The following is a 13,751-nucleotide window of genomic DNA, read 5'->3' as shown; positions in this document are numbered from 1 at the left end:
AGCAAACCGTTACATAATATATTGTTTGCATTCGCAGTTCCTATCTCAATCCTTAGGACCAATCACCAAATTTGCCCTACATCATCGAATGTCAGACAGACTTATCTGCGGGTGGAGAGAAATTGCATCACAGAGATAATTGCATGAGCGCACAAACGTGTTCTGAGGGCCTACCACGAACCACGTTCGGTGTTGCCTCTCAGTCACACTTGTAAATTTGTGTACTTATATAGGTATCTGTCTCGGATATTTGTGCCTATATTTTTTTGTACCAGCGTCAGTACACCAAACTTGCGAATGCGATTAATGTATACATGAATATGTAAACATTAAACGCATTCTGAGCAGATGGTAACCTATCTTAACATTGGCAACCACCCGAATATCGGACACCGATACATTCGTGGTAATTGTAGCTGCAGGATATCCTCCTTCATGCGATAGAGCCAGCCGCCTACTCATTCCCAGCAAGCCTTTCTATTTTAGGTACCTTGCTACAACTCTTTAAATTTCATTAATTCTAAGAATTGCTTCATTCTCCTCAGTGCTGAGAGTAGTGACCTCCTACGTAGAGCATATGATTCCGGATGGCAGATTTCCAGGCTTTCCGATCCCTTGCGACTTCTAAGGCATCATGGACCTTGATGGATAGCGACTTGCTAACCTGGTCGGACCATCGCGGTCAATTTAGTTTAGCAAAATATACAAAATAGATAAAATTAGTTTAGCTTAGGTACATTGATTTATTTGGTGCTATAAAATGACTAATGCTATAATTAAGGTCTTTGTTTACCTAAGCAAGACACAAATATAATGGAAGTAAACATCAAACAAGTTCTGAATCTTCATTAATTTCAAGTCTCTTATTATGATATTCTATTTTATGATATCACGTGTCAGTGCCCCTGACAGGGTCTTATAAGTACCCGTACCGCACAGTAACGAGCCTCAACCTGCCTCGACTGACTTTCTTGTTAATTTGTAATACAACTCGTCCTGGTTTATCCGTGCGACTGTAGACCTTAACCGCAATGAAAAGCAAGGAAATCTCACAGACATCTAATAAAACAGATGTCGCATGTACTGTTGTTATATTTTATTCATGAAAACTGACTTACTTATGTAACGTGACTAGGGAATTTCAGGCCAATTCCTTTAGATATCATTATGATGCCAGTGTACGTTCGAATTGGCTTGTTTGTATAAGGAGCAAATTGACCTATTCACATCAGCACGAGCGTATTTTTTTCGTTCAGTATAATCTATCGAACTAAAACAACTTTTATACATTAGTAGAAATTGGTTTTTAAACAAGTATTATTCTAAAATATATATTTAATTTCGGAATAAGTATTCAATCACGAACCCGGGCATGAGCTCTGCAGAGTTGGCGTGCGAAATATTAACTCGGTGGTGGTATTTATGTAGTATACTTGCATATATGTCTATGAAATTCCCCCTAGAATTTTCGGGGTGCGAATTATGTTAGGGCTGTGATATTGCCCGGAGTTTACATTCGTGATAAAACGTCGAGAGCGACGGATGAACAGATTTACAGCAACTAATCGCGCTGGCATTTCATAAAAATTGTATACGATTTGCGCGCAGAATTCTTTAGTTGACAGAAAGTTATTGGTTTCTACAACACCAACTACAACACTGATCCGGATTAATAAACAGTCGATGATATATAACTACATAGCACAGTTGTAGATAAATAAATCATACCTAGTTAGTATTTTTGACGTATGGCTTTAATTAAGATGTTGAAACTATGAAGTCAACAAAACATGCATCTAAAATTCAATATCTAGAGAAATAAAACATTTAAGATTCACGAACCATCGGTTTTCATCGCAATTGTAAATGCCTTTACAGGGATTTCACCCTGGACCCCTATGTGCTTGACTACTGTCACCTGCAATGAGCGACAATGAAAACTAAGTTATGTTTGTCCAATAATGTCGTGTGATTTAATCCTGGTCTCCTCCTACCCTACAGATTAGTAGTAGGGGGAAACCGGGCGATTTAAACCGTCGGGAGAGCTTCTGTCTTTCATTTTTTTTAATGGTTCTATAACATTTAAAACTTTCGCGTTTTGAACACATATCCCTGAAACCTGAACCCTGAAACCTGAAACCTGTGTCGAAACGTCGGTAAATAAAGGCAACAAAATAAATTCGCGATAGACCCGATTGTAAATGTGATTTAATATGACTTGGTTCTGAAATTTAATTTCGCTAATTGAGAGGTGATTTTCGGGTGGCGACTGCAGCAGCATTACAGTTGCGACGTTATTGCTGCAGCGTTGACGCGGTCGCTGCTGTCATAGACTAGGTATACATGAAGCTTACAGTTTTGACAGCTATGGGTCGCTGTTCTATACACTACTTTTGATACTGACTGCACATTATGGAATCATAATCGTTCATATAATAATGCAGTACATACATATACCATGCTATTATTGTGAGGATTAAATATCTAAATGAATTGAAACTAAACCAATTAGAAAGTATAAGGACGGCTACCGGCTAGTTTTGACATTGACATATTCGCTCACGTCTACGTAACTTACTTTCTATGCATCTCGCCCGTACTGCTATACTTGTATTAGTGCAAGCGAGATGTACAGAAAGTAAGTTACGTAGACGTGAGCGAATATGTCTAACAGCGTGCAAACCTGCGTGCCAACATGTTACAGCGTACTGCCAATGCCAAACACGAGATCAACTTATTGTACGCCAAACTTCATTTGACAAAAAACTTAAAAACAAAGCTCTATAAAGTACAAAAGATCCTCGGGCTGAAAATGTCTTTTCCAGCAATTTGTTGTAAGATCGTACAGCATTGGCTACGACACTCGGTCCCCGCAGATTTGCTCAGCGCTCCAAGAGAGGATTGAGAACTATAAACGTGGGGCGCTCTGGTGGATTAACGCGAGGCGGGTTTTATTTTCTATGACAATTGTCTAATACAAGCGCGAACCCCATTTAAAGTTATATTAAAGTTTAATAAACCAGTCAAAGGCGATCGATTTTTATAAAATACGAGTACCTATTATCCTCAATGTTTTTACCCTCCTATTTTCAATGCCACCACTCGCACTAATAACAATGATAGTCACCATTAATCATCATCTTCCTCGCGTTGTCCCGGCATTTTTGCCACGGCTCATGGGAGCCTGGGGTCCACTGGCAACTAATCCCATGAATTGGCGAAGGCACTAGTTTTTACGAAAGCGACTGCCATCTGACCTTCCAACCCAGAGGGGAAACTAGGCCTTGTTGGGATTAGTCCGGTTTCCTCACGATGTTTTCCTTCACCGAAAAGCGACTGGTAAATATCAAATGATATTTCGTACATAAGTTCCGAAAAATTCATTTGTACGAGCCGGGGTTTAAACCCGCGACCTCCGGATTGTAAGTCGCATACTCTTACCGCTAGGCCACCAGCGCTTCAATAGTCACCATTAATAAAATCGTAAAATAAAATATAGGGAGTAGGGACAGGTGACAAAAAACTTTTGCAGCACTCAAGGTACTTAAACTGTCCATATTTTCTATATTTATTAAAATCTTTTTATATTATACTACTGAAATAATGACTGTTAAAAGGAAACTAAATTTTAACATAAAACATTTTGGTAAGTAGATACTATATGAATGGAAAATAAAAGGCTGCTTTTGTTGGGTACTTTATTTATTGCACTGATATCACTATGGAGAGGCCGCTAAACATTCTTTTTCACTAACTTTCGAAAGTGAGTGCTCCCATAATCGCTTTTAATGGCTTTAATTTAAACTAACTTTTAAAAAAGGTAGAGGTTATCAATTTTCTCGTTAGTTTTGTAAGTATCTAGGTATGCTACCGCAAAACTCCGTCATTTTTGTTTCGATTTAGAGATTTTTTTTTTTTTGTATGAAACCATAAAGTTTTAAGTTGGTTCCATTTTGGTCAGAATAGCTGTTATTTTTATTTATATTGTACCTACCCAGGTTACTAATTTTAATGCTTTTAGTTGTTGTAGATTTTTTTCTTTTTCCCCATTTCGTCCATCGTGAATATTACAAATATGTTATAGTGTGTCATTTATAAATAGTTTTTGAGTTAATTTATTTCTTACCTACATTTGCCCGCAAGTGTCACTTTGACTGACAGTAGTTTGTTTACATTAGTTCCGTGAGTTAAAAAAAACACTCAAAACGCTTTGACTATTGACATGCGGCAATTGTACAAAAAAGTTCCGTCACTTTTCAAAAAAATCGGCATTAATTGGCGCCGGAATGTTAACCTACCTATCGACTATTTAATGTCGTTCATAACATAATGAATCTATAATGTTCTGACTTTATTAGCTTCATAAATATATATTATATCCAAAGCCACTCAATAACAAATAAACCATTTCCAATCATGAGTATTGCTCTAGTTAATAGTTATTGGGGTTTTTGAGCTTAGCGAGTAGCAATAATACTGTATAATAGCTCGGAGAAGTATCCCCCGATAAGAACCCTCCCTCTACACGTCATGCACTACATTGTAAAGATATCTAACGGTCTACAAATGGTTAGCACTTACTCTGCAAGCCTGGGAGTGGACGGTTGACCGACTAAACTGCAAATTGGTTCAACGTTAGGATGGATGGAATAGTAAAATTGACAAAATTCCAATTTCGTTCGGATTTTCGCAGAAAAAATGTTTGGAGTGGCGGGTGCTCAATAAGTTAGTTTCACATGGGAATTGGCGCAGACTGTAGGTGGCTCACGAGTGAAACTCCAGAAAGAAGTTAGCGAGAAAGGTTGGTTGAAGTAATACGAGTTAGACTCGGGGACAAAAGTTGTCCTGTCAACATGTGTCTAATGAAAAGCGATGCGCCGCTAACGAAGACGGAGCGCGGGCACAATTGTACTAGTTCCGGAAAATATCAACTCTCAGAGAATTCCGTATCAAGTTTCAGAAGCCAATAAATTGTGCGCGACACGTTCTCGAATGGAAATGAGTTCGAAAAACTCGCGTCAGCTAGGAAAATATTGTTTGTTTGTCAACGTGATACGGGCTCCTCCGCGAAGTTGACAAACGTGATGAAAAAAATATTGGAAAAGTTTTTGTCGCAAACTCTTTAACGACCGAGGGCAAAGATATCGCCGACGTGCTATGAACAGCCTGTGACAATGTTCTTTTATTATATTTCTGAATGTTCCCACTCTTGCATTTGTTGTTTCACAAAAGCAGTTACCTTTTTGTTAATATAAAATAAGCCTGATAACTTACTGATCTTGCCAATAATTTAAACTGTTGTAAAGTTATGCTTTTAACTGCCAACTACTTTTTAATAAATACAAGTAATCGAAGTAATACATGACCGAATATCCGTCGTTGATAGTGCTATCTAGGCGGCCATAGGTCACTGCGACAGTAGCTCACTATTTCCGTACGCTGAATGACACCGATAATGCAAAAAACATTCAATAATCTCGTGGGAGACTTTAAATGCGACCCAAAAAGATAACTTAATTTTCTCTGAAAGATAGCTAGTGATTCCGATAATCGATAAAAATTTAAATTGCGGACTTACCTATATATTACTTGAGTACGTTAGTAAACAACAAAAAGATTGCTTGTAGACTAATGCCAGTCCATGTAACCAAATATTACGCAACAATTTATTCCATATACAGTGTGTAGATTCAATACGGGCGAATATTTAAACGGTGGTTAGCATAGGACCTAAGAAGTATATGAAAAAAAAAACTTAGAAATACAATGAAAGTTTTAACCATGCATACAAAATAATTCGGCCCGCAATCTAAAATAGGTACACCACACAAACGGCATACCTATGAGCTTTTTAAAGTACGCTCTCAACGCTTGTTGGCAGTTACTATAAAAAGCTCGTATCTCGTATGTCATCTTATGTTTCTTAATGTTTGCAGTACATTGCTGCTCGGTAAATAAAAAAAAAGATTTTACGGGGTCATAATTAAGTGTAACTTAAATAAACTTCTTAAATAATGATTACACGGATAAATTCTATATCAGGGACCCGTTTCTCAAAAGCTTGTAACTTGTAATACAATTGGAAGTCCCTTTCTAACATAAGCTGTCAAAAAGTGACATCCGCTTGTATTACAAGTTACAAGCATTTGAAAAACGGACGTGCCCTGTTTATCAAAAGCATTGTAGCTTGTAATACAAGTGGAAGTCCCTTTCTAATAAAAGCTGTCAAAAAGTGTGGTCCGCTTGTATTACAAGTTACAAGCTTTTGATAAACAGGGCACTGGTTTAATTTATTGCCCGTATTGGATTTACACACTGTATATATAGATTCCTAAATTTATTTGTTCGTTTATTTAAACGTGTTTAAGTTCAATGTTCAGACTACCTATACCGGACGGGCCCTGAGGGCCTACCGCGAACCACGTTCGACGTCTTGCCTCTCTATCGCACTTGTAAATTCGTACTTAAGTGTGACAGAGAGGTAACATGTCGAACGTGATTCGCGGTAGGCTCTCTGTATAGGTAGTCATACATATGTACGAGTATGTAGGCTGTAATACTCAGTGACCAATATTTGTTCAGCGACTTTTAAAAATAACTTGTTTAATTTTAAGTACACTTAAAAGTTTATTGTAATTTTGTTTTGTTTAAAGCATGATAAACTACGTCAATTGCTTGCAACGATGATAGCGTACATTGAAGATAATAATAATATTTATTTGACTTCATAATTTTTTAAAGTTGCTAAACAAAAGTTTTATAGTTTGGGTATTATATACAATGTTGCACGTTTACAGGGCCTACTTAGTATATTATAACTTCTTCTTTCTATTTACACAGCACTGCACTTAAACCTAAGTTAGCATATTACGCTGTGACCTTTCGAATTATAAAGTTTAAAAGTAGATAAATAACAGGTAGCATTATCTCTAATGAACAATCTCTTTCAGAATGATATGAAAGAATTGTGATTTTAAATTAGGCAAATACTAGTAGCGGGGCTTTATATTGGTCACAAAGGAGAGTTCACTTAATGAGTCAGTGCTCACTGCTCACGGGGGCACTAAAAGAAAATTAGTTTATAAGTCGGCCCGCTTAGAAGAAAAATTACAAAAGGTAATTAAACAAGACGTCCTTCTTCATTAGCCACGCTCGGCCGCCCTTTGTTGCGTTTAATGAATTTATATTTGTGCACAGTAGGTGCTGGTTAACTAGCCACGTTAGTACAAATACTATATAAAATCACTCACCTGTGTAACTATAATCGAATTAAAACAGTGAACTCGAACTGTTCAGTGTTAGACGGTACGTACCTAAACCTATGGAAAAAAAACTCATCCAAATTATACTAGCATAATAAAATAGCATTGTTTTACTTATATTTGTAACTTAGTCAAAACAAGGCATTTGAATTGAAAATAAGCTAGTAACAAAATATTTTCAAGCTAAAAGTTATCCCGATTCGGTTAGTGGTTCGGTACATTCCACAAAAAATAAATAAATAAAAATATTTTTAAGGTCATAAATCTCAGTGTGCGTTTTATTTTTTGAGTTTATCATCAACATATTTTTAGTGAAAATACATCTTTGTACCTACAAAGATTGAACAAAAGCTGCATTGACGGAGCAGACTGCAGCCGCTAGCGAGTTTGCGCTGTTATTAATAACTAATTAATTTTCTTTCTCTTCAAAACATCGTTAAATTAAAAAATATATAAATTTTACTACGCAAATAATGATTCAATATAATTATTATCGGACATTATTAAAAGGTATTATGATAACTCTGTCGACCACGTCGGGTTAATAAACGATATGAAAACATTAATAACATATTTATCTCAGTTATTAAGAAATAATTGCATAATAAATAAAAAGTAAACATTTAAGATTAATATTTAACCATTAAATAATCATTAAATAATGTTTATTTCCAATGGACACATGACTTCCGTATTTCGTTTATCATATTAACAACTTTTACAAGACACAAACACATTCAAGATGTCTGGCTTAAACAATAACGTGTGTATAGGTAATTATGTACTCGTACAAGTTTCATTGACCCGTCAACTGATATGGCATAATTTTAAATACTTCAGGTTATAATTAGTACCGATTCCGTTGTAAGAGAGATCAACATATCAAAACATGAATTTCATGAGAGATAGATGAACAGATTAAGTACGGTAAGAATTACATGATAATAAACTATTAAAATCTTATTTAATCTTATTTTTAAAACTATAATCTATTTATCTCATCTTGAAGGTAATTTGTCCTATTTATATGCGCAGTTACAATATAAAAGCTTTTGAAATATTTCAATTGCAGAAAATAACATTTTGCTGTTAGCTATACGCGAGTAAACTTAAGGAGTTTGGACCATGGCCCGTTGATGCCCCTAGGGACTAACACCTTTATTTGGGTCACATCGCAGCAGAACAAAACCTTCACAACAGAAACAACCCATTTTCGTTAGAGAATAAACAAGACAAAGAGAATAAACAAGTAATAAGCAAAAAGCTTCATTGAAATGGTATTTTAGAAAAAGACGTTAAATATTTATTCATCGCGATTCAAATGTTTCTTTATTGTTGACCGAACGAGACCGACGAGCTTGTATAAAATGCTTCTTTTATTTTAATGCGACCAATTTTAGTGAAATTTGGTGACTAGCTGGTTAGGGTGATTCAAACTAGTACTTAAAAAAATATATTGTTTATTTTTTACTCTCACCATCTACAAATAATCTATTGCATTACAAAACACTAGATTTTTTATATATGTATTTTTAAATTGATAGTTAGGGGTCGCTACCGACATTTGAAAATTTGTGAAATTAAACAAAGCCGATATTATCGTAAATTACGCCGATCTCTTATACAATAACTCTAATATCCTACACAGATCAACCTAGCCCCAAACTAAGCAAAGCGACGATATACACATACTTATATACCTACATAGAAAACACACATGACTCAGGAAAAAATATCTGCGTTAATCGCACAAATAAATGTCCTTACCGGGATTCGAACCCAATCGGCTTCATAGGCAGGGTCACTAGTGTCACTACCCACTAGACCAGACCAGTCCTCCGCGACTTGGACGTGAAGTGAATTGGTATACAGTTTTTGTTAGACACGCATTACTATAATTCTACAGACTCTCGTAGGTATTGCAAAAGAATGAGTTAAATCTAATCCGGTTAGCTTTTTATTCTCGTAAAGCAAGAGGGTTGTGAAACGTTAAGATAATTAAGCATCTGCTATATACTCATACAACAATGGGCAGAAATAACAGGAAACAAAGGAAGAGTTTCATTAACACAGGGTCCGGCGGCGGAACACATACAATACATATTATGATTAAAGCGCCAGAGATTGTAATCCCTCCTGTGTTTATTAAACCTGTTTATCAGGGAACATGGTTTGGTTTCCTCGTTGACAAAACATATACCGGATGGATTTCGTTATATATGATGTCTGACAGTTGATTATGTAGTCATACTTTAACACTGCCTACGAAGCTGGAGGTCCCGGGTTCGAATCCCGGTAAGGGCAATCATTTATGTGTTTATCACAAATTTAGAATCCTGAGTTATGGATGTGTTTTTATGTTTGCATTATACCGTCTTCTTGTACCCATAAAACAAGCCTTATTGAGCTTATTGTGGGATAGGTGGATTTGTGTAGATGGTCCCATAATATTTATTTATGAACCATCCCCAAAATCGCGAAATAAATTTTCTGTTCCAAAGAAAATATTAACATAATATGTTCCGCGAAATATATGAAAGCCCCAAAGCATAAATTAGAATATATTCAGCCAACAAAATCTATCAGTATTGTGTTTAAATCCGTTTTGTTTCAAATTTAGTATATTTGATCACTCTCATTTATACGTCATTTGTTAATGTACAAACTGAAATAGATATCACACACTAAAGAAAAAGTGACCAAGTCCACCGGTGGCCTAGGCGGAAATCGAACCAGCCTCTTCAGCTTACGCGGCTAACGTCCTGACCACCCGGCCACGGCAGTACCGGTCCTAAAATCTCTGGTGTATGCTATGTTTGAAAGGCTAGGCGCCTTTGGCCAGCTCTAAGGGCGAGCAGTACGTGCTTGCACCTCCTATACGAATCCTTTTACTGGATTACGGTATAACGAGAGAGATGGTGCTGCCATCTATCCAACTAGGGAACTAAATCAAATTATTTTATGAAATAGTAGTTTTAGTAGTCACACTACTATATATAAATTATATACTGAAATAGATATCTAGGCCAAGCAATAAGAAGGTATAGAGGGAAATGCTAGGAACACAATTTTTAACTTCGTAGCTTTGTTTGGACTAGTTAGGAGATGAACATATCAAAAGTCCCCGGCCGTAACCCTGGTGCTGGGGGGGAGAGGGGGGTTTGAAGGTTCCATTTTTCGGTTTTTCGATTATATCTCGGAAACTATGCGACTGAGCGACTTGGCCACTTATACAAAATGAAAAGAGATTTAATTTGTTACAAGTTTTATTCAGTCAAGTTTTTCGACATCTTGTATAGTTTTTGAGATATCCGCTCTTGAAGGTTTATTTAGGGCTCTCATTTTTATCTTGATTAAGTATCTACATCAGTAAAGCTGCTAGGCCGGGTTTGGTAATGTTTTCGTATAAATCGGGGGTGCTGAATTCATTTATGGTATCAACATTGACACCTTTCCGAAGTAAAAACATATAAACTTTAAACAAATAACTTTTTTTTAACTCCTCTTCACGATTAAACTGCTGAACCGATTTAGTTGAAATTTGGTAAAAAGGTGTTTTAAGTCCCGAGACAGGATATAGTAATATAGTTTTTATCTCAAAAATCATACTTCGGAGGTGTGAAATTTGGTGTGAGGGGAATTCAGCTTCTTCGCCGAAGTTGAATTCCTGAGGTTAATACGGTTTAAATTTAGGTTTGAAGTCATGTTTGGTATCATTATTAACTAAATCAAACATGTAGACCATCCCAAATATTATTTAAATAGGTTCAGCGGTTATTGATTCCCCATACAAATTTCCACCCCACTTTTCACACCCTTGAAAGATGATTTTCGTTATAAAAACTATCCTGTGTACTGTCCCGGGACTCAAACCATCTCTATACCAAATTTCAACGAAATCGGTTAGGCGGTTTAAGCGTAAAGAGGAGTTTTATAAACAATAATTTTTCTAAATTTTGTTTTTACTTAGGAATGGTGTCAATGTTGATACCATAAATGAATTCAGCACCCCCGATTTATACGAAAACGATCCCAAACCCGGCCTAGCAGCTTCACTGATGTAGATAATCAGGATAAAAATGAGAGCCCTAAATAAACATTGAAGAGCAGATATCTCAAAAACTATACAAGATATCGAAAAACTTGACTGAATAGAACTTGTAACAAATTAAATCTCATTTCATTTTGTATAAGTGGCCAAGTCGCTCAGTTAATTACAGATCAATCCAATTTTATGGAGTAATGAACCAGTTATTTATTTTTTCATGAAATTTACTGTTTTTTAGTAGGTAGAACATGTAATGATCTGTTCAGAAGTTCAGTTAACCTTATGGATCAATATACGCAAGATATTTAAGCGTTCGTCCCATGCAAAGCTTCTACGTAAACATGGTTACAATTACACAGATACCTATATACTTTGATAAACAACAAGAAAACAAAACTAAGCCTGGGTACACAAACTCCCAAATTAGGGTGAAATTAACCCTTAAATAGACCAAACTCATAGCGAGGACGCTAATCTCGCCAGGCGAGCCGACTTTCATTAGCATTTATATAATTTCATCGGGAGATCTTGCAACGAGGACAGCCGTGGAACAGTAGACACTTTAAAAGTAGTATTACCACCAAATATTATTAAAAGCACAATTTCGCATTTATCGCATTTATTCGTGATAAACTATGACATACAAAAGTATAAAAGAACAAAGAAATATAAACATAAAAATAAATAGTTTACCACGAAATGGTCCCGCCTCAGCATAATGCTAACCCAAAAGTCAGCGCTGATCTTCCGGCGAAACCATTTTGAGGGCCACGAACGAACGCAGCTGTACGACACGGCCCTATTTTAAAACACAGAACGCGACTTAGCGGCGGCGAATGGGCGGCGATCAGCGCCATCTAATCTGCCGGTGAGATGTCATGATGACATAGAGGGCCATGTCGTACATGTGCTGATTAATGTATTATTTATATAAAAAAATAATATATAACACTAGTATTTGGTACAAGCAAAAGAAAATCAACGTGATTACATAACAAAAACTAAAAATACAATCTTACAATATAAAATAGTGGATGTGTTTACTTTGCCAAAGTGAAAGTTCGTACATACGACTGACAATGAAAGTCTCCAAGTTTGTTACAATTGTTACACGAGGAAGATGAATTACACATATAGATATAAATATAACACACAATAGTGAAGTAAGAATTGCAAGGCAGCGACAGAGATAGAAATGCCAACAAAACAAAATTATACAGTCTCATTGAGTTAACATAAGGATAGGACAGAAAAAATCAGGTATCTATATTTATATTATTGGTTTGCTCACAAAACAAGTAATAAACCACATAACTACATAACTATTGGGATAAAAAATTACATTAAATGAAGCTAGTATCGTGTCTTAAAGTCTCCTGTTGCCGCTGGTGTTGTAGTGTATATAATTTAAGCTTTGCACAATCGTTTAATTCCTTTCCAAGTGAAAGATCCAGGTCATAAATATCATAAATGCTCATTTTGCGTACTCACACGCTTTCTGTGTAATTAGATCAAATTGTGTCAAGATAGTTCTATAATATATGTATAACGCACCGTTAATATTATGAGGCCATTAGGTGGCTGTAGGTAGGTAGGTTAGATAATACCTCATTAAGACGAAGTAACCAACGATTCCCTTCACGGCTATCCTAACGAATATAACTCCACTCGAAACCTGAAAACTGACATTTGACCTCTATAACTCGAAAAATAGACATATTATTTTACCATCTTTTTTTTTTTTTTTTTTATACCACGTCGGTGGCAATCAAGCATACGGCCCGCCTGATGGTAAGCAGTTACCGTAGCCTATGAACGCCTGCAACACCAGAGATATTGCACGCGCGTTGCCGACCCTTTAAAAACCTGTACACTCCTTTTTTGAAGAACCCCATACTGTAGCCCCTCGGGAAAACCTCGGCAGGGAGCTCATTCCACAGCCGAAGCGTACGCGGGAGGAAATTCCTCTTAAACCGCACAGTACGCGACCATTTAGGTGCTAGGGTGTGAGGATGAACACCCTGCCGATGGCGAGCGGTGCGGTGATAGAAAGCGGCCGTTGGCATCATGTCAAACAATTCTTCAGAGCACAGCCCATTGTACAAGCGGTAGAACACACACAAGGAGGCGAAGTCTCTCCTTAGACTTAAAGGTTCGATACCGCTTGTGAGTTTGGGATCGTCGACGATTCGTACAGCGCGCCTTTGGACTGAGTCGAAGGGTCCAAGCTGGCATCCAGGTGCTCCTGCCCAAAGGTGACAGCAGTACTCCATATGGGGTCTGACTTGCGATTTATAAAGCAGCAGTCTTTGCCCCGGAGTAAAGTATCGCCGTGCTTTATTGAGCACACCGAGTTTTTTGGATGCCAGATCAGCCTTCCCTTCCAGGTGGCTACGGAATTGGACGTCACTGGAGATGTCGACACCGAGGATCCCAATACT

General features: G+C 36.8%; 1 protein-coding gene across 7 annotated transcripts in view; it reads right to left on the bottom strand.

Annotated features, from left to right (window-relative positions):
- The window catches only part of LOC134755982 (very low-density lipoprotein receptor), a 255,498-nt gene that overhangs the window by 62,493 nt on the left and 179,254 nt on the right, over positions 1-13,751 (bottom strand). The window lies entirely within an intron of this gene.

This window comes from Cydia strobilella, chromosome 3 (assembly GCF_947568885.1).
Source record: "Cydia strobilella chromosome 3, ilCydStro3.1, whole genome shotgun sequence".
Taxonomy (NCBI): domain Eukaryota; kingdom Metazoa; phylum Arthropoda; class Insecta; order Lepidoptera; family Tortricidae; genus Cydia; species Cydia strobilella.
This window is presented reverse-complemented; position numbering and strand designations above follow the sequence as displayed.